Source organism: Triticum urartu, chromosome 7 (assembly GCF_003073215.2).
Source record: "Triticum urartu cultivar G1812 chromosome 7, Tu2.1, whole genome shotgun sequence".
NCBI lineage: Eukaryota > Viridiplantae > Streptophyta > Magnoliopsida > Poales > Poaceae > Triticum > Triticum urartu.
In genome coordinates this window covers 616295753-616314661 of record NC_053028.1, presented here as the reverse complement: position 1 = coordinate 616314661, position 18909 = coordinate 616295753, and the positions used below count along the sequence as shown (strand labels likewise).

Below are 18909 nucleotides of genomic sequence, written 5' to 3'. Positions count from 1 at the left end.
ATGTACTCATTGAAAAACTTATCAAGCATCTTGATCTATCTCTATAGATCTTGATGCTCAATATGTAAGCAGCTTCATCGAGGTCTTTCTTTGAAAAACTCCTTTCAAACATTCCTTTATGCTTTGCAGAATAATTCTACATTATCTCCGATCAACAATATGTCATTCACATATACTTATCAGAAATGTTGTAGTGCTCCCACTCACTTTCTTGTAAATACAGGCTTCACCACAAGTCTGTATAAAACTATATGCTTTGATCAACTTATCAAAGCGTATATTCCAACTCCGAGATGCTTGCACCAGTCCATAGATGGATCACTGGAGCTTGCATATTTTGTTAGCACCTTTAGGATTGACAAAACTTTCTTGTTGCATCATATACAACTCTTCTTTAATAAATCTATTAAGGAATGTAGTTTTGTTTATCCATTTGCCAGATTTTATAAAATGTGGCAATTGCTAACATGATTCAGATAGACTTAAGCATAGATACGAGTGAGAAACTCTCATCGTAGTCAACACCTTGAACTTGTCGAAAACCTTTTGCGACAATTCTAGCTTTGTAGATAGTAACACTACTATCAGCGTCCGTCTTCCTCTTGAAGATCCATTTAATCTCAATTGCTTGCCGATCAACGGGCAAGTCAACCAAAGTCCACACTTTGTTCTCATATATGGATCCCATCTCAGATTTCATGGCCTCAAGCCATTTCACGGAATCTGGGCTCATCATCGCTTCCTCATAGTTCGTAGGTTCGTCATGGTCAACTAACATGACCTCCAGAATAGAATTACCGTACCACTCTGGTGCGGATCTCACTCTGTTTTACCTACGAGATTCGGTAGTAACTTGATCTGAAGTTACATGATCATCATCATTAGCTTCCTCACTAATTGGTGTAGTAGTCACAGGAACAGATTTTTGTGATGAACTACTTTCCAATAAGGGAGTAGGTACAGTTACCTCATCAAGTTTTACTTTCCTCCCACTCACTTCTTTTGAGAGAAACTCCTTCTCTAGAAAGGATCCATTCTCAGCAACGAATATCTTGCCTTCGGATCTGTGATAGAATGTGTACCCAACATTTTCTTTTGGGTATCCTATGAAGACGCACTTCTCCGATTTGGGTTTGAGCTTATCAGGTTGAAACTTTTTCACATAAGCATTGCAACCTCAAACTTTAAGAAACGACAGCTTAGGTTTCTTGCCAAACCATAGTTATACGGTGTCGTTTCAACGGATTTAGTTGGTGCCCTATTTAACGTGAATGTAGCTGTCTCTAATGCATAACCCCAAAATGATAGTGGTAAATTGGTAAGAGACATCATAGATCGCACCATATCTAATAAAGTACGGTTATGATGTTTGGACACACCATTACACTGTGGTGTTCCAGGTGGCGTGAGTAGTGAAACTATTTCACATTGTTTTAACTGAAGGCCAAACTCGTAACTCAAATATTTTACTTCTGCGATCATATCGTAGAAACTTTTATTTTTGTTACGATGATTCTCCACTTCACTCTGAAATTCTTTGAACTTTTCAACTGTTTCAGACTTGTGTTTCATTAAGTAGATATATCCATATCTGCTCAAATCATCTGTGAAGGTCAGAAGATAACGATACTTGCCGTGAGCCTTAACACTCATCGGACCGCATACATCAGTATGTATTATTTGCAATAAGTCAGTTGCTCGCTCCATTGTTCCGGAGAACGAAGTCTTAGTCATCTTGCCCATGAGGCATGGTTCACAAGCATCAAGTGATTCATAATCAAGTGATTCCAAAAGTCCATCAGCATGGAGTTTCTTCATGCGCTTTACACCAATATGACCTAAACGGCAGTGCCACAAATAAGTTGCACTATCATTATTAATTTTGCATCTTTTGGTTTCAATATTATGAATATGTGTATCACTATGATCGAGATCCAACGAACCATTTTCATTGGGTGTGTAACCATATAAGGTTTTATTCATGTAAACAGAACAACAATTTATTCTCTTACTTAAATGAATAACCGTATTGCAATAAACATGATCAAATCATATTCATGCTCAACGCAAACACCAAATAACACTTATTTAGGTTCAACACTAATCCCGAAAGTATAGGGAGTGTGCGATGATGATCATATCAATCTTGGAACCACTTCCAACACACATCGTCACTTCATCCTTAACTAGTCTCTGTTCATTCTGCAACTCCCGTTTCGAGTTACTACTCTTAGCAACTGAACCAGTATCAAATACCGAGGGGTTGCTACGAACACTAGTAAAATACACATCAATAATCTGTATATCAAATATACCTTTGTTCACTTTGCCATCCTTCTTATCCCCCAAATACTTGGGGCAGTTCCGCTTCCAGTGACCAGTCCCTTTGCAGTAGAAGCACTTAGTATCAGGCTTAGGACCAGACTTGGGCTTCTTCACTTGAGCATCAACTTGCTTGCCGTTCTTCTTGAGGTTCCCCTTCTTCCCTTTGCCCTTTTCTTGAAACTAGTGGTCTTGTCTACCATCAACACTTGATATTTTTCTTGATTTCTACCTTTGTTGATTTCAGCATTACGAAGATCTTGGGAATCGTTTCCGTTATCCCTTGCATATCATAGTTCATCACGAAGTTCTACTAACTTGGTGATGGTGACTAGAGAATTCTGTCAATCAATATCTTATCTGGAAGATTAATTCCCACTTGATTCAAGCGATTGTAGTACCCAGACAATCTGAGTACATGCTCACTGCTTGAGCTATTCTCCTCCATCTTTTTAGCTATAGAACTTGTTGGAGACTTCATATCTCTCAACTCGGGTATTTGCTTGAAATATTAACTTCAACTCGTGGAACATCTCATATGGACCATGACATTCAAAACGTCTTTGAAGTCCCGATTCTAAGCCGTTAAGCATGGTGCACTAAATTATCAAGTAGTCATCATATTGAGCTAGCCAAACATTTATAACGTCTGCATCTACTCCCGCAATAGGTCTGTCACCTAGCGGTGCGTCAAAGACATAATTCTTCTGTGCAGCAATGAGGATAATCCTCAGATCACGGATCCAATCGGCATCATTGCTACGAACATTTTTCAACATAATTTTTCTCTAGGAACACAATAAACTGGGAGCAACATCGCGAGCTATTGATCTACAGCATAGATATGCTAATACTACCAGGACTAAGTTCATGATAAATTAAAGTTCAATTAATCATATTACTTAAGAACTCCCACTTAGACAGACATCCCTCTAATATTCTAAGTGATCACGTGATCCATATCAACTAAACCATGTCCGATCATCACGTGAGATGGAGTAGTTTCAATGGTGAACATCACTATGTTGATCATATCTACTATATGATTCATGCTCGACCTTTCGGTCTCCGTGTTCCGAGGTCATATCTGTTATATGCTAGGATCGTCAAGTTTAACCTGAGTATTCCGCGTGTGCAACTGTTTTGCACCCATTGTATTTGAACATAGAGCCTATCACACCCGATCATCACGTGGTGTCTCAGCATGAAGAACTTTTGCAACGGTGCATACTCAGGGAGAACACTTATACTTTGATAATTTAGTGAGGGATCATCTTATAATGCTACCGTCAATCAAAGCAAGATAAGATGCATAAAAGATAAACATCACTTGCAATCAATATAAGTGATATGATATGGCCATCATCATCTTGTGCTTGTGATCTCCATCTCCGAAGCACCTCCATGATCACCATCGTCACCGGCGCGACACCTTGATCTCCATCGTAGCATCGTTGTCGTTTCGCCAATCTTATGCTTCTACGACTATCGCTACCGCTTAGTGATAAAGTAAAGCATTACAGGGCGATTGCATTGCATACAATAAAGCGACAACCATATGGCTCCTGCCAGTTGCCGATAACTCGGTTACAAAACATGATCATCTCATACAATAAAATTTAGCATCATGTCTTGACCATATCACATCACAACATGCCCTGCAAAAACAAGTTAGACGTCCTCTACTTTGTTGTTGCAAGTTTTACGTGGCTGCTACGGGCTTAGCATGAACCGTTCTTACCTACGCATCAAAACCACAACGATAGTTTGTCAAGTTGGTGCTGTTTTAACCTTCGCAAGGACCGGGCGTAGCCACACTTGGTTCAACTAAAGTTGGAGAAACTGACACCCACCAGCCACCTATGTGCAAAGCACGTCGGTAGAACCAGTCTCGCGTAAGCGTACGCGTAATGTCGGTCCGGGCCGCTTCATCCAACAATACCGCCAAACTAAAGTATGACATGTTGGTAAGTAGTATGACTTGTATCACCCACAACTCACTTGTGTTCTACTCGTGCATATGACATCTACGCATAAAACCTGGCTCGGATGCCACTGTTGGGGAACGTAGTAATTTCAAAAATTTCCCTACGCACACGCAAGATCATGGTGATGCATAGCAACGAGAGGGGAGAGTGTTGTCCATGTACCCTCGTAGACCGAAAGCGGAAGCGTTAGCACAACACGGTTGATGTAGTCGTACGTCTTCACGATCCGACCGATCAAGTACCGCACGCACGGCACCTCCGAGTTCTGCACACGTTCAACTCGATGACGTCCCTCGAACTCCGATCCAGCCGAGCTTTGAGGGAGAGTTCCATCAGTACGACGGCGTGTTGACGATGATGATGTTCTACCGACGCAGGGCTTCCCCTAAGCACCGCTACGATATGACCGAGGTGGATTATGGTGGAGAGGGGCACCGCACACGGTTAAGAGATCCAAAGGATCAATTGTTGTGTCTTTGGGGTGCCCCCTGCCCCGTATATAAAGGAGTGGAGGAGGGGGAGGCCGGCCTTCTCTATGGCGCGCCCTAGGGGAGTCCTACTCCCGGTGGGAGTAGGATTCCCCCTTTCCTAGTAGAACTAGGAGCCCTTCCAAGTACTAGGAGTAGGGGGGAAGGAAAGGGAAGGGAAAAGGAGAAGGAAGGAAGGGGGCGCCCCCCTCCCTAGTCCAATTCGGACCAGCCCATGGGGAGGGGTGTGCCAGCCTTTGAGGCCTTTCTCTCCTTTCCCGTATGGCCCATTAAGGCCCAATACGAATTCCCGTAACTCCCCGGTACTCCCGAAAATACCCGAATCACTCGGAACCTTTCCGATGTCCGAATATAGTCATCCAATATATCGATCTTTACGTCTTGACCATTTCGAGACTCCTCGTCATGTCCTTGATCTCATCCGGGACTCCGAGCTCCTTCGGTACATCAAAACACATTAACTCATAATATAACCGTCATCGAACTTTAAGCGTGCGGACCCTACGGGTTCGAGAACTATGTAGACATGACCGAGACACGTCTCTGGTCAATAACCAATAGCGGAACCTGGATGCTCATATTGGCTCCTACATATTCTACGAAGATCTTTATCGGTCAAACCGCATAACAACATACGTTGTTCCCTTTGTCATCGGTATGTTACTTGCCCGAGATTCGATCGTTGGTATCTCAATACCTAGTTCAATCTCGTTACCGGCAAGTCTCTTTACTCGTTCCGTAACACATCATCCCGCAACTAACTCATTAGTTGCAATGCTTGCAAGGCTTATAGTGATGTGCATTACCGAGTGGGCCCAGAGATACCTCTCCGACAATCGGAGTGACAAATCCTAATCTCGAAATACGCCAACCCAACAAGTACCTTCGGAGACACCTGTAGAGCACCTCTATAATCACCCAGTTACGTTGTGACGTTTGGTGGCACACAAAGTGTTCCTCCGGTAAATGGGAGTTGCATAATCTCATAGTCATAGGAACATGTATAAGTCATGAAAAAAGCAATAGCAACAAACTAAACGATCAAGTGCTAAGCTAACGGAATGGGTCAAGTCAATCACATCATTCTCCTAATGATGTGATCTCGTTAATAAAATGACAACTCATGTCTATGGTTAGGAAACATAACCATCTTTGATCAACGAGCTAGTCAAGTAGAGGCATACTAGTGACACTCTGTTTGTCTATGTATTCACACATGTATTATGTTCCCGGTTAATACAATTCTAGCATGAATAATAAACATTTATCATGATATAAGGAAATAAATAATAACTTTATTATTGCCTCTAGGGCATATTTCCTTCATATATTCGGACACCGGAAGTGTTTTGGGTGATTTCGAAGAAAACCGGAGTGCCGGAGGGGTTACCGGAACCCCTCGGGGAAGTATTGGGCCTTAGTGGGCCTTAGGGGAGAGAGAGGGCAGCAGCCCAGGAGGTGGCGCCCCCGCCCCCAAGGTGAGTCTGAGTAGGACTAGGGGAGGGGGGGCGGCCCTTCTTTCCCTCCCCCTCTTCCTCTCTTTCCTTCCCCCTTCCTCCTTCCTAGTAGGACTAGGAAAGGATGAATCTTACTCCTACTAGGAGGAGGATTCCTCCTCTCCTTGGGCGCCGCTAGGGCCGGCCGGCCTCCCCCTTGCTCCTTTATATACGGGGGCAGGGGGGCCCTAGAACACACAAGTTGATTGTTCCAAGCCGGACGCGGTGCCCCCTTCACCATAATCCACCTCGGTCATATCGTAACGATGCTTAGGCGAAGCCCTGTTTCAGTAGCAACATCATTACCGTCATCACGCCGTCATGCTGAAGAAGCTCTCCCTCGAAGCTCTACTGGATCGTGAGTTCGTGGGACGTCACCGAGCCGAACGTGTGCAGATCGCGGAGGTGACGTACCTTCGGTGCTGGGATCGAATGATCATGAAGACGTACGACTACATCAACCGCATTGTCATAACGATGATACTCTCCCCTCTCGTTGCTATGCATGACCATGATCTTGCGTGTGCGTAGAATTTTTTGAAATTACTGCGTTACCCAACAGTGGCATCAGAGCTAGGTTTATGCGTAGATGTTATATGCATGAGTAGAACCAAAGGAGTTATGGGCGTGGGTATATACATATTGCTTGCCGTCACTAGTTGATTCTTGATTCGGCGGCATTGTTGGATGAAGTGGCCCAGACCGACATTACGTGTACGCTTACGCGAGACTAGTTCTACCGACGTGCTTCGCACACAGGTGGCTGATGGGTGTCAGTTTCTCCAACTTTAGTTGAATCGGATTCAATGAATAGAGTTCTTTCTGAAGATCAAAAAGCAATCACTATACCATGTTGTGGTTTTTGATGCGTAGGTAAGAACGGTTCCTGCTCAGCCTGTAGCAGCCACGTAAAACTTACAACAACAAAATAGAGGACGTCTAACTTATTTTTGCAGGGCATGTTGTGATGTGATATGGTCAAGACATGATGCTAAATTTTATTCTATGAGATGATCATGTTTTGTAACACAGTTATCGGCAACTGGCAGGAGCCATATGGTTGTCGCTTTATTGTATGAAATGCAATCGCCATGTAATTGCTTTACTTTATCACTAAGCGGTAGCAATAGTCGTAGAAGCAATAGTTGGCGAGACGACAACGATGCTTCGATGGAGATCAAGGTGTCAAGCCGGTGACGATGGTGATCATGACGGTGCTTTGGAGATGGAGATCAAAGGCACAAGATGATGATGGCCATTCATATCACTTATATTGATTGCGTGTGATGTTTATCCTTTATGCATCTTATTTTGCTTAGTTCGGCGGTAGTATTATAAGATGATCTCTCACTAAATTTCAAGGTACGAGTGGTCTATTCTTACTAAATCTTGATAGTAGTGATACACATGTTCATAGTATTGAAGTCAAAAGATGCAGAGTTGATAATGATAGTGCACCTTATTTGTGGCACTGCCGTTTAGGTCATATTGGTGTAAAGCGCATGAAGAAACTCTATTCTGATGGACTTCTGAAATCACTTGATTATGAATCACTTGGTACATGCGAACCATGCCTCATGGGCAAGATGACTAAAACTCCTTCTCCGGAACAATGGAGCGAGCAACAGAGTTATTGGAAATCATACATACTGATGTATGTGGTCCAATGAACATTGAAGCTCGCGGCGGATATCATTATTTTCTCACCTTCACGGATGATTTGAGCAGATATGGGTATATCTACTTGATGAAACATAAGTCTGAAACATTTGAAAAGTTCACTGTGAAGTGGAAAATTATCGTAACAAGAAAATCAAGTTTCTATGATCTGATCGTGGAGGTGAATATTTGAGTTATGAGTTTGGACTTCATTTGAAACAATGTGGAATACTTTCACAACTCACGCCACATGGAACACCACAGCGTAATGGTGTGTCCGAACGTCGTAATCATACTTTACTAGATATGGTGTGATCTATGATGTCTCTCACTGATTTACCGCTATCGTTTTAGGGTTACGCTTTAGAGACAGCTGCATTCATATTAAATAGGGCATCATCTAAATCCGTCGAGACGACACCTTATGAACTGTGGTTTGGCAAGAAACTCAAGTTGTCGTTTCTTAAAGTTTGAGGTTGCGATGCTTATGTGAAAAAGTTTCAACCTGATAAGCTCGAACCCAAATCGGAGAAATGTGTCTTCATAGGATACCCAAAGGAGACTGTTGGGTACACCTTCTATCACAGATCCGAAGGCAAGATATTTGTTGCTAAGAATGGATCCTTTCTAGAGAAGGAGTTTTTCTCGAAAGAAGTAAGTGGGAGGAAAGTAGAACTTGACGAGGTAATTGTACCTTCTCCCTTATCGGAAAGTAGTTCATCACTGAAATCAGTTCTAGTGATTCCTACACCAGTAAGTGAGGAAGCTAATGATAATGATCATGAAACTTCGGATCAAGTTACTACCGAACCTCGTAGGTCAACCAGAGTAAGATCCGCACCATAGTGGTACGGTAATCCTGTTCTGGAAGTCATGTTACTTGACCATGACGAACCTATGAACTATGAGGAAGCGATGATGAGCCCAGATTCCGCAAAATGGATTGAGGCCATGAAATCTGAGATGGGATCCATGTATGAGAACAAAGTATGGACTTTGGTTGACTTGCCCGTTGATCGGCAGGCCATAGAAAATAAATGGATCTTCAAGAAGAAGACTGACGCGACGATAATGTTGCTGTCTACAAAGCTCGACTTGTTGCAAAAGGTTTTCGACAAGTTCAAGGAGTTGACGAAGATGAGACCTTCTCACCTATAGCGATGCTTAAGTCTGTCCGAATCAAGTTAGCAATTGCCGCATTTTATGGTTATGAAATTTGGCAAATGGATGTCAAAACTGCATTCCTTGATGGATACCTTAAAGAAGAGTTGTATATGACGCAACCAGAAGGTTTTATTGATCCAAAAGGTGCTAACAAAGTGTGCAAGCTCCAGCAATCCATTTATGGACTGGTGCAAGCCTCTCGGAGTTGGAATATACGCTTTGATAGTGTGATCAAAGCATATGGTTTTGTACAGACTTTTGGAGAAGCCTGTATGTACAAGAAAGTGAGTGGGAGCTCCGTAGCATTTCTGATATTATATGTAGATGACATATTGTTGATCGGAAATGATACTGAATTTATGAATAGCATAAAAGGAATAAAGGATACTTGAATAAGAATGTTTCAATGAAAGACCTTGATGAAGCTGCTTATATATTGGGCATCAAGATCTATAGAGATAGATCAAGACGCTTGATTAGACTTTCACAAAGCACATACCTTGATAAAGTTTTGAAGACGTTCAAAATGGATCAGGCAAAGAAAGGGTTCTTGCCTGTATTACAAGGTGTGAAGTTGAGTCAGACTCAATGCCCGACCACTGCAGAAGATAGAGAGAAAATGAAAGGTGTTCCCTATGCTTCAGCCATAGGCTCTATCATGTATGCAATGTTGTGTATCAGACCTGATGTGTGCCTTGCTATAAGTTTAGCAGGGAGGTACCAAAGTAATTCAGGAGTGGACCATTGGACAACGGTCAAGAACATCCTGAAATACCTGAAAAGGACTAAGGATATGTTTCTCATATATGGAGGTGACAAAGAGCTCGTCGTAAACGGTTACGTCGATGCAAACTTTGACACTGGTCCAGATGACTCTAAGTCACAAACCGGATATGTATTTTTATTAAATGGTGGAGCTGTCAGTTGATGCATTTCCAAGCAGAGCGTCGTGGTGGGATCTACATGTGAAGCGGAATACATAGCTGCTTCGGAAGCAGCAAATGAAGGAGTCTGGATGGAGGAGTTCATATCCGATCTAGGTGTCATACCTAGTGCATCGGGTCCAATGAAAATCTTTTGTGACAATACTGGTGCAATTGACTTGGCAAAGGAATCCAGATTTCACAAGAGAACCAAGCACATCAAGAGATGCTTCAATTTCATCCGCGATCAAGTCAATAAGGGAGACATAGAGATTTACAAGATACATACGGATATGAATGTTGCAGACCCGTTGACTAAGCCTCTCTCACGAGCAAAACATGATCAGCACCAAGACTCCATGGGTGTTAGAATCATTACAATGTAATCTAGATTATTGACTCTAGTGCAAGTGGGAGACTGAAGGAAATATGCCCTAGAGGCAATAATAAAATTTTTATTTATATTTTCTTATATCATGATAAATGTTTATTATTCATGCTAGAATTGTATTAACCGGAAACTTAGTAAATGTGTGAATACATAGACAAATAGAGTGTCACTAGCTTGCCTCTACTTGACTAGCTCGTTGAATCAACTAGATGATACCATGCGCATTGCTGCGGGAACCCATGATCACAAAAAGTTTAAACAAATGTGAGAGAAATAAAAGTGTTACTGTTTTCTTAACACAAAGTGTTATGTATTATTGTAAAAAGTGCGAGAACAGGAAATATATATAACAGATATGTGATTCCTGCAAAAAAAACTTGGATAGAATGACATAAGAGCTTCTAATACTAATTAAAATATGCTGGTTTTTCGTATGCTATTTTATTTCAATATAAATCAAATGGATATCACCTTCGTTATCATCAATACTCTGCAACTGAAAAAACTTGAAGGTCCATTCATCGCATATCATCAATATTGATTTGGAAAAAAGTCTCCTGAGTTATCGGGTCTAAGCATACTGTGAAATAGGCTTTTGGTACCTTACACCACCAATTTGTTTGAAATCAAGCTATAATCCTTAACATAAGCTATGCACACGGTAAAAAAGAAATACATTACCTTTTGATGACTGATGCACACCCGGAAGGCATTAATGATTACTCTAACATAGGTGTGTTGACAGTGAATTGCGTCTTGGATGGAGCTGCGCGCAAAGAGGATGGCATTAACATAAGCAGTAATATATGTTTGCAATAGAGTGGACTCTATTCCTCGATCGACATCCATGCAGGAAAAAATGTGAACAACAACCAAATGTTCATACCAAATATATATGCTTGGTTGACCAATTATAGGAGAAGCTGGAGCAAAATTGGCCACCACCTGTCAGAATAGAATACATCCATCAATGTTCACACCGCTATTGTAAAATAGGCTGATTCAAGTGACACGTTAGAAATTGTGTTAGCAGTTAGTATAACAACGATCCAAATATTGACCCCTGCTAGCTGCATCGTCTGAAAGGAAGTAGAAAAAACATGTTTGCAACTTGCATACGACTGGAATGGCATTACTGTTAAAACTAAAATACCTGCTATTCATCAACGGAACTTGAGAATATAAATATTTTTTTTGACATCCAGTAGCCCCAAGACTCTGATTGCAAACAAAATAACATAGGCAAAAATGCACGACGAAATGTTAGTGATCAACTGGATCAGATGAAGAAACAGAAGCTATATAAACAGGACAACCACCCACCACAAAATCATGGCATATCGCTCAGATATACCATCTTGACTTAATCCGTTGAAAAATTTCACATGACAGAGAGAAAGCCGCTAATATGAGAGATGCTAGACATCACAGCGTCTAAAGAGAAATTCAGAACCGGAGAAAATAGAAGGGAAAAGATGATGCATCTTACCTTGGAGTTCAGTGCAGGGCAGGGTGCTGTTGCAGGTCTTTAGGTCATGGCGGGGCGTCTAGGAGGCGAGGAGTATGGAGGAGTCGTAATCCAGGACCACGAGCGGAAGGTGGCTGGAAGATGAACATGAAAACAAAGTGCATAATATGGTAACAAATATGTGGCCTCCCGTCGGTTTGTAGAAGAGGAAAGGAAAATGGGAGTAAATGAGATAGAAGCCAAAGAGCTTCACATGATGCCACTGAAAAATGAGAACGGGGCAGACGAACCGTGGAGAAGAGATGGACGCGAGCTGCAGCTGAATGGGCCAAAGGACGGGCTTGCTTCCACGGACGTTAGTTCCTTTAAGGCTGGAAAGTTACAAACGTTTAGCTCTGTTCAGGCTGAAAATCTACGGTTGATTGTAGAAGTAAAAGAAAAAAATGACGTGGCATAACTGCAAGTTAGTGGGGAGAAGGGGTGGGCCTGCTGATGTGGCATAGCTGCATGTTGAGAGAAATCATGTAGTGGGGGTCTCCTATTTAGATATAGAAGATGATGGTTATGTTTCCTAACCATAGACATGAGCTGTCATTTGATTAACGGGATCACATCATTAGAGAATGATGTGATTGACTTGACCCATCCGTTAGCTTAGCACGATGATCATTTAGTTTGTTGCTATTGCTTTCTCCATAACTATACATGTTACTATGACTATGAGATCATGCAACTCCCGAATACCGGAGGAACACTTGTGTGTGCTACCAAACATCACAACGTAACTGAGTGATTATAAAGGTGCTCTACATGTGTCTCCAATGTTGTTTGTTGAGTTGTCATGGATCAAGATTGGGATTTGTCACTCCGATTGTCGGAGAGGTATCTCTAGGCCCTCTCGGTAATGTACATCACAATAAGCCTTGCAAGCAATGTAGCTAATGAGTTAGTTACGGGATGTAACGTTACAGAACGAGTAAAGAGACTTGCCGGTAACGAGATTGAACTAGGTATTGAGATACCGACGATCGAATCTCGGGCAAGTAACATACCGATGACAAAGGGAACAACGTATGTTGTTATGCGGTTTGACCGATAAAGATCTTCGTAGAATATGTAGGAACCAATATGAGCATCCAGGTTCCGCCATTGGTTATTGACCGGAGATGAGTCTCGGTCATGTCTACATAGTTCTCAAACCTGTAGGGTCCGCACGCTTAACGTTCGGTGACGATCGGTATTATGAGTTTATGTGTTTTGATGTACCGAAGGTAGTTCATAGTCCCGGATTTGATCACGGACATTACGAGGAGTCTCGAAATGGTCGATACATAAAGATTGATATATTGGACGGCTATATTCGGACACCGAAAGTGTTCCGGATGATTTTAGAGAAAACCGGAGTGCCGGAGGGGTTACCGGAACCCCCAGGGAAGTATTGCGTCTTAGTGGGCCTTAGGGGAGAGAGAGGGCAACAGCCCAGGAGGTTAGGGAAGGGGGAAGGGGGAAGGAAAGAGAGGCAGAACCCCCCCTGACGGTAGCAACATCATCACCATCATCACGCCGTCGTGCTGACGAAGCTCTACTGGATCGTGAGTTCGCGGGACGTCACCGAGCCGAATGTGTGTAGATCGCAGAGGTGCCGTACCTTCGGTGCTGGGATCGGTCGATCGTGAAGACGTATGACTACATCATAACGCTTCCGCTTACGGTCTACGAGGGTACGTAGATGATACTCTCCCCTCTCGTTGCTATGCATCACCATGATCTTGTGTGTGTAGGTATTTTTTTGAAATTACTGCGTTACCCAACAACCCCGGATCTAAGTGTCTCGGTCCATGTCTCGTAGGGTCTTCAAGTTCTCCAGCGTCAGTGCATTGGGGGTAGTGGTGGCGATGTGAATAATTCCTCCTCGGCTTTCCCCTTGTTGATGTCCTTACTCAAATTGGTGTTGACGAGTAGGAGGAGGATGCTATCGATCATCGGACACTTGGTCGGGCGTGATGAACGTTTGTTCACGGCGAGTGGAGGGGATGGCATTGCAGTGTGTTTTTGTTACCAAGTTCCATTTTCATTCGATGTAGATCGGCTAGATACGACTCCGCCCAAAACTTGTGATGTTTGTGTCCCCCTATCTGTTTGTTCGGAGTTGGCATTATCTTCTGGCCCTTCTTTGTGGCTGCTTCCTTGGGATGACGATCTATTTAGTTTGCTATCACCGGCGTTTCCTGGTCTACAGCAACGGCTTTTAGTCCGGTACTTCTACAAGCTTTTGGGTTTCAACAAGATTACTTCCGTGAGACAGAGGCCCGAAGGCAGCAATGAGTTCATGCAGAAGAAAGGAAGGACACTTACCTGTTTATATTTTTAGTACAGTTTTGCTAAAGCACATCTAGATGCGTAGTCATAAGTATTGCATATCTAAATCATGTGTCATTGATTTTATGCATGCGGAGATTCGTGCAAACATTTTCTTTTATCTTTTTTCTTTCCTTTCCTAGTTTGATTGAGTCATTTAATTGTGCAATAACTTTTTTGTAATGGGTGATTTTATTTGGTACTCCCTGCGTTCACATGTACTATAAGTTATTCTAGCTTTTTTTTCCCTAAATCAGATGTATATAGACGCATTTTAGTATGTTTGTTCACGTATTTTAATACGTACGTAGTTTATATTAAAATAATTAGAACAACTTATATTTGTGTAGGGGTGTATTGGCATGCATGCTGACGATTACTTACTCCCTCCGTTCTAAAATAAATGACACAACTTTGTAATAACTTTAAAGCGAAGATCACAAGATAATACGATGAAATTATTATAGCGCGTAACAGTGAACAGGCAGTACTCTGAAACTACCAAGTTTCACGCTCATACACAAAGCCATGCTATGGATCGTCGACTAGGAAGAAAATGTTCTTTTCTGGATAAACAGTTTGAATGAATGCACATACCTTATGTCTCTCCTTGGCAACAGCTGCGAGGACGGCAACCTCCCGAGACCCCTGAGCCGGTTTGCTTCTCCACCATAGCTGCTTCTAGTCTAGAGACGAGAGAGACAGGGAGAAAGGGAGGCGACTAGGATAAGCATATGCCGGCCCGGCCTTGCGACGACTTCAAGTCGCGTTTGTATTTTGCCCTGGCTAATAGCGATCAGCAGGCCGGTCGCCGGTTGTTGGGATACATCATTCACACGAGTTAAAAATACAGAAATAGTTGTTGGGTAATTTCGCACGCCAGTGAAAATTGTATACTATCTTCAGTGTTTCATAAGCCTCGCAGCTAAGAAATTGAACGGCAAGAGTCCATGATGGATGCTAATAGCAACAGCTTCTACAAACCTGGTCAATGCTGTGGTATTTGGCTAGGTCGCACGCGTCAGTGACGAATCGACTGTTTGCTTACAGGAACTAGACTAGAAAAAGTTTCTTTTAGTCCTTATGTAACCAGACAGGAAAGATTTTTTTTAAGAGGCTAGAAGAAGACTCTACTTAAAGGTTTTTTTTCTTTAGTCTCTCGGACTAAAAAAAAGTCTAGTCCCTAGCAACCAAACACCCCTTAAACTTAACCATACACAGGAGTACTTTAGTTGGGGAGTTGGGGCGTCCTGCACCCGGCCTGGCGGCGACCCTGGTTCGCCACCGGTGGCATGCCAGCCCCAACTCGGAGTTAAGATCACCAGTAGTACGCTTTTACAGACACACCTATAGAATTCAAAAAATAGGCACCGTACGTGCGTCCTGAATTTTTCCTGGTGCACCGCGCATGCATGCCCATGAACATGTGTTAACAAAAACATAACCAACTATTACAGTGGATAAGGTTCCAGTTAAGCTGATGCGGCAGGATATATGATCAGCTGCTCAAGTGCCGGGTCGCCCGTAGGCTCAGCCACGTCAGGAACTTCACCCTGAAGCTGGCCTCGATGTAGCCCTCCCAGTCACCTGATCACCTTGACGCAGAACACATAGGCTTCAGCATCAGTGCACTCAGCGTCCTCAGGTTTTCCTGGTTCTGTTGCGGGTTTCAGAGGCCAAGGTTGAGGGACACGGCCATCTTTGTTTGGTTTCCTCCCATTCCCCAGCATTCCAGTATGCTTGTGGCACTGCGCCAGGTAACCCAGGTTCGAGGGCTTCGGAAGAAAAGGCACTTGAGCAGATGTGTCAGGTTATGAAGGTCCATTATCATGAGATGTTTACTTTTGTTGCCAGATTATTTTCCTTCTTTCGTGCTGCAGTTCTCTCATGTCAACCTTGTTGAAAAACTCTTTCGGGCGTGGCATATGTGGAAGGACCAAAGGTTGCATGAGCTTGTGGATCCGTTGTTAGGGGACGGATATGAAGTCGCTGAGATAATAAAATGTGCTCAGGTGGCGCTGCTTTGTGCTCAGGAAGATCCCGCAGACCGGCCCGCCATGACAGATGTTGCTGCAATGCTGAACTCTGAAAGCATAAGCTCACCGATGGAGCCTAAGCAGTCCGCCGCGCTGATCCATGGGTGTGTTGAGAGAGACACGACATCGACATACGTGGGCCAATCAAGCAGGACAATATACATAACCATGACGAGTTCAGCTCCAATGTCGACCAGAGTTCGAATCATTCTAGACCCAGAGGTTTGATATAATGGAGAACATTCAGTAGTAGCATATATAGAATGAAAATGTAAGCAAGGATTATGGGCTTTTTACGACACAGGTAGTGCACATATTCGAGATATTAAGACCAGTTTTGAATAGTGAAGTAAATAAACATGTTTCTGTGGTACCAACTACCAGACTGATTTTCCATCAGCTACATATTGTAATTCAAACGTGCGATGTTTCGTGTCTTGTTGTTCCTATTTTCTGCAGCATCCAGAGATAGGGATCTCGGAATCTTTGCAAGCTTGATCTTCAGGTCTCTGAGATCATACATGGCAAACCAAAGGTGATACTTAGCCGCCATGTTCAACTTCAACTTGACAAGCAGCAACTTCAACTCATTTTTTTATTATTTTTGCGCATAATCAGACTAGACTTCAACTTGACAAGCTCAGAGTTAAGATCTGTAGCTGCACACACTACAAACAAACACATCAGGATCTCGAAATAAACGCTGTTCTGGATTGAAAAAAGGCCTTGATGCACCTGAAGATCTCCATGCTCAGGTGGTGTACAATATAACAACTCTGAACTGAAGGTGGTCCTCTTTGTGTGTGCGTGTGTGTGCCACAGAACTCTGAACTCTGAACTGAAGCAGAGAGACGTAAGCAACGACACATAGATTTCTACTAGTACAAATGCCCGTGCGTTGCAACGGGCAAGAAAATCGGAAAACTTGCTCCGTGTGCATTACAATCCAATTCTGATAAGCATCGGTGATAAAGCTACACTGTTTTCGCTTGGAAGAGTAGTGGTGCATGGACATGGAATAGCGTGTCAATCGGTTTTATTTTTTACTTTTCGAAAAACATGAATATTTCTTCAATGTTTTTAATAAAATTGAACATTTTTTATTTTTTATTAGAATTAGAACATGTTTAAAAGACGAACATTTTTGAACACATGTTTTAAAAAATATGACTTTTTTTATTTCGTGAACAATTTTCAATGTATTGTTTTTAATGGAACTTCTTTTGTGAAAGTTTGAGCATTTTTTAAAAGCGTGAACATATTTAAAAATATAAATAATTTCTTAAAGCAAGAACAATTTGAAACACTCTTTATCTTAAAGTGTGAACCCCACGTCCCAATATGGGGAGTCCTCGGCGTAGTCTGGGTGGCCGCGCAGTTCGGGATCTAGGGCAGCTCTACTGAGGAGGATCTGCTCCATACACACGCGGGCTGACCGTGGCACCAACGACACTGGCACCCTTTTTAGGGTTGAGGTGTCGGCCATGCGGCATGTTGACATTCAGTTACGACGCCGAGATGCAGTTCTAACAGTGGTAGACAAACTGGTGGACCGGGAGGTAGTGTCGTAGGTGCGGGCACTTAGGTTGGCGTGCCCCAGCATCGACAACGCAATGGTGAAGTTCGCCGGACGCCGCCTCGCAGTCATGCTTGCCATGGCCGGGCTTTCCGCTACATCTAAAAATACCAATGGGTGGCCAGGGATTGCTGGCTGTCGGGCGAGTGGGGCACGTAAAGACGAAAGCATGGGGGAGAAGAAGTGAAATGCATCCCCCCTCCCCCCCCCCCGCCGCTGCAATCGGATAAAATAGGACCTCACGCAGACGCTGACGTGCGGGCCCAGGCGCACGCGTGTCCATTTAATATGGTAGGCAACAGTAGGTGGACGTCAAGAGCGAACCGGCGCCAAACAGCTAGCGGCCGCTTGGGCGTCCGCCTTGTGTTTGCGTGGACGCACATCTATTATAAATTTAGGTCAGAAATACCTCCAGACGGTTGACAAGCACACCCAATTTGCGAATACGTCGGCCCAAATTTAGGCCAGAAATGCGTATAGACAGATGACATGCGTACGCTTTTGTTCCTTTTCAAACGGACATGCGTAAACCAAATACGTCGGCACGTTGGAGTTGGCCTTAGCCTGCATAAACTGCGCTGCATAAACTGCGGACGCCAGTGGGCAAATGAAATATATTTATTTGCCTAGAAAAGTACGAAATATATTTATGGGACTTCAGCCCACATATCCCACGAGCAGCCCGCATATTAACAGAGGCAGGAGTGTGAATCTTTCCAAAAAAAGGCCGGTTTCGCCAGACACGGCGATTTGGTGCCCGAGCCCAGCTGATCCCGAAATCATTGGCGTCCGTTGCTGGCTCGAGATCCGCGATTTTCGGTCTGACACGTCTGACGCCGAGCGGCGAAAAAGGAGCATGCGATGGAATATGGTAGGAAACAGTATCTCTGGCGTGGGCCCTGAACGTAGGGAGGAGACTGCGTTCGCGCACGAGAACTCTGGTCCGTGGACCAGATCGTTAGAAGCGCACCTGAGTCAGGGATCAGATCGTCGGAACCCTCGTCGTCCCTTCCACCCAAAAACACGTTGTCCCTATTCTG

General features: G+C 43.3%; 1 long non-coding RNA gene across 1 annotated transcript; it reads right to left on the bottom strand.

Annotated features, from left to right (window-relative positions):
* Positions 1 to 10573: 10573 nt before the first annotated feature.
* LOC125518114 lies at positions 10574 to 14983 on the bottom strand. Its single transcript, XR_007287950.1, has 5 exons — positions 14855 to 14983; positions 12190 to 12270; positions 11921 to 12033; positions 11318 to 11376; positions 10574 to 11197 (listed from the first exon to the last, which is right to left on the bottom strand). It is a non-coding gene; the product is annotated as an uncharacterized LOC125518114 (long non-coding RNA).
* Positions 14984 to 18909: the final 3926 nt, after the last annotated feature.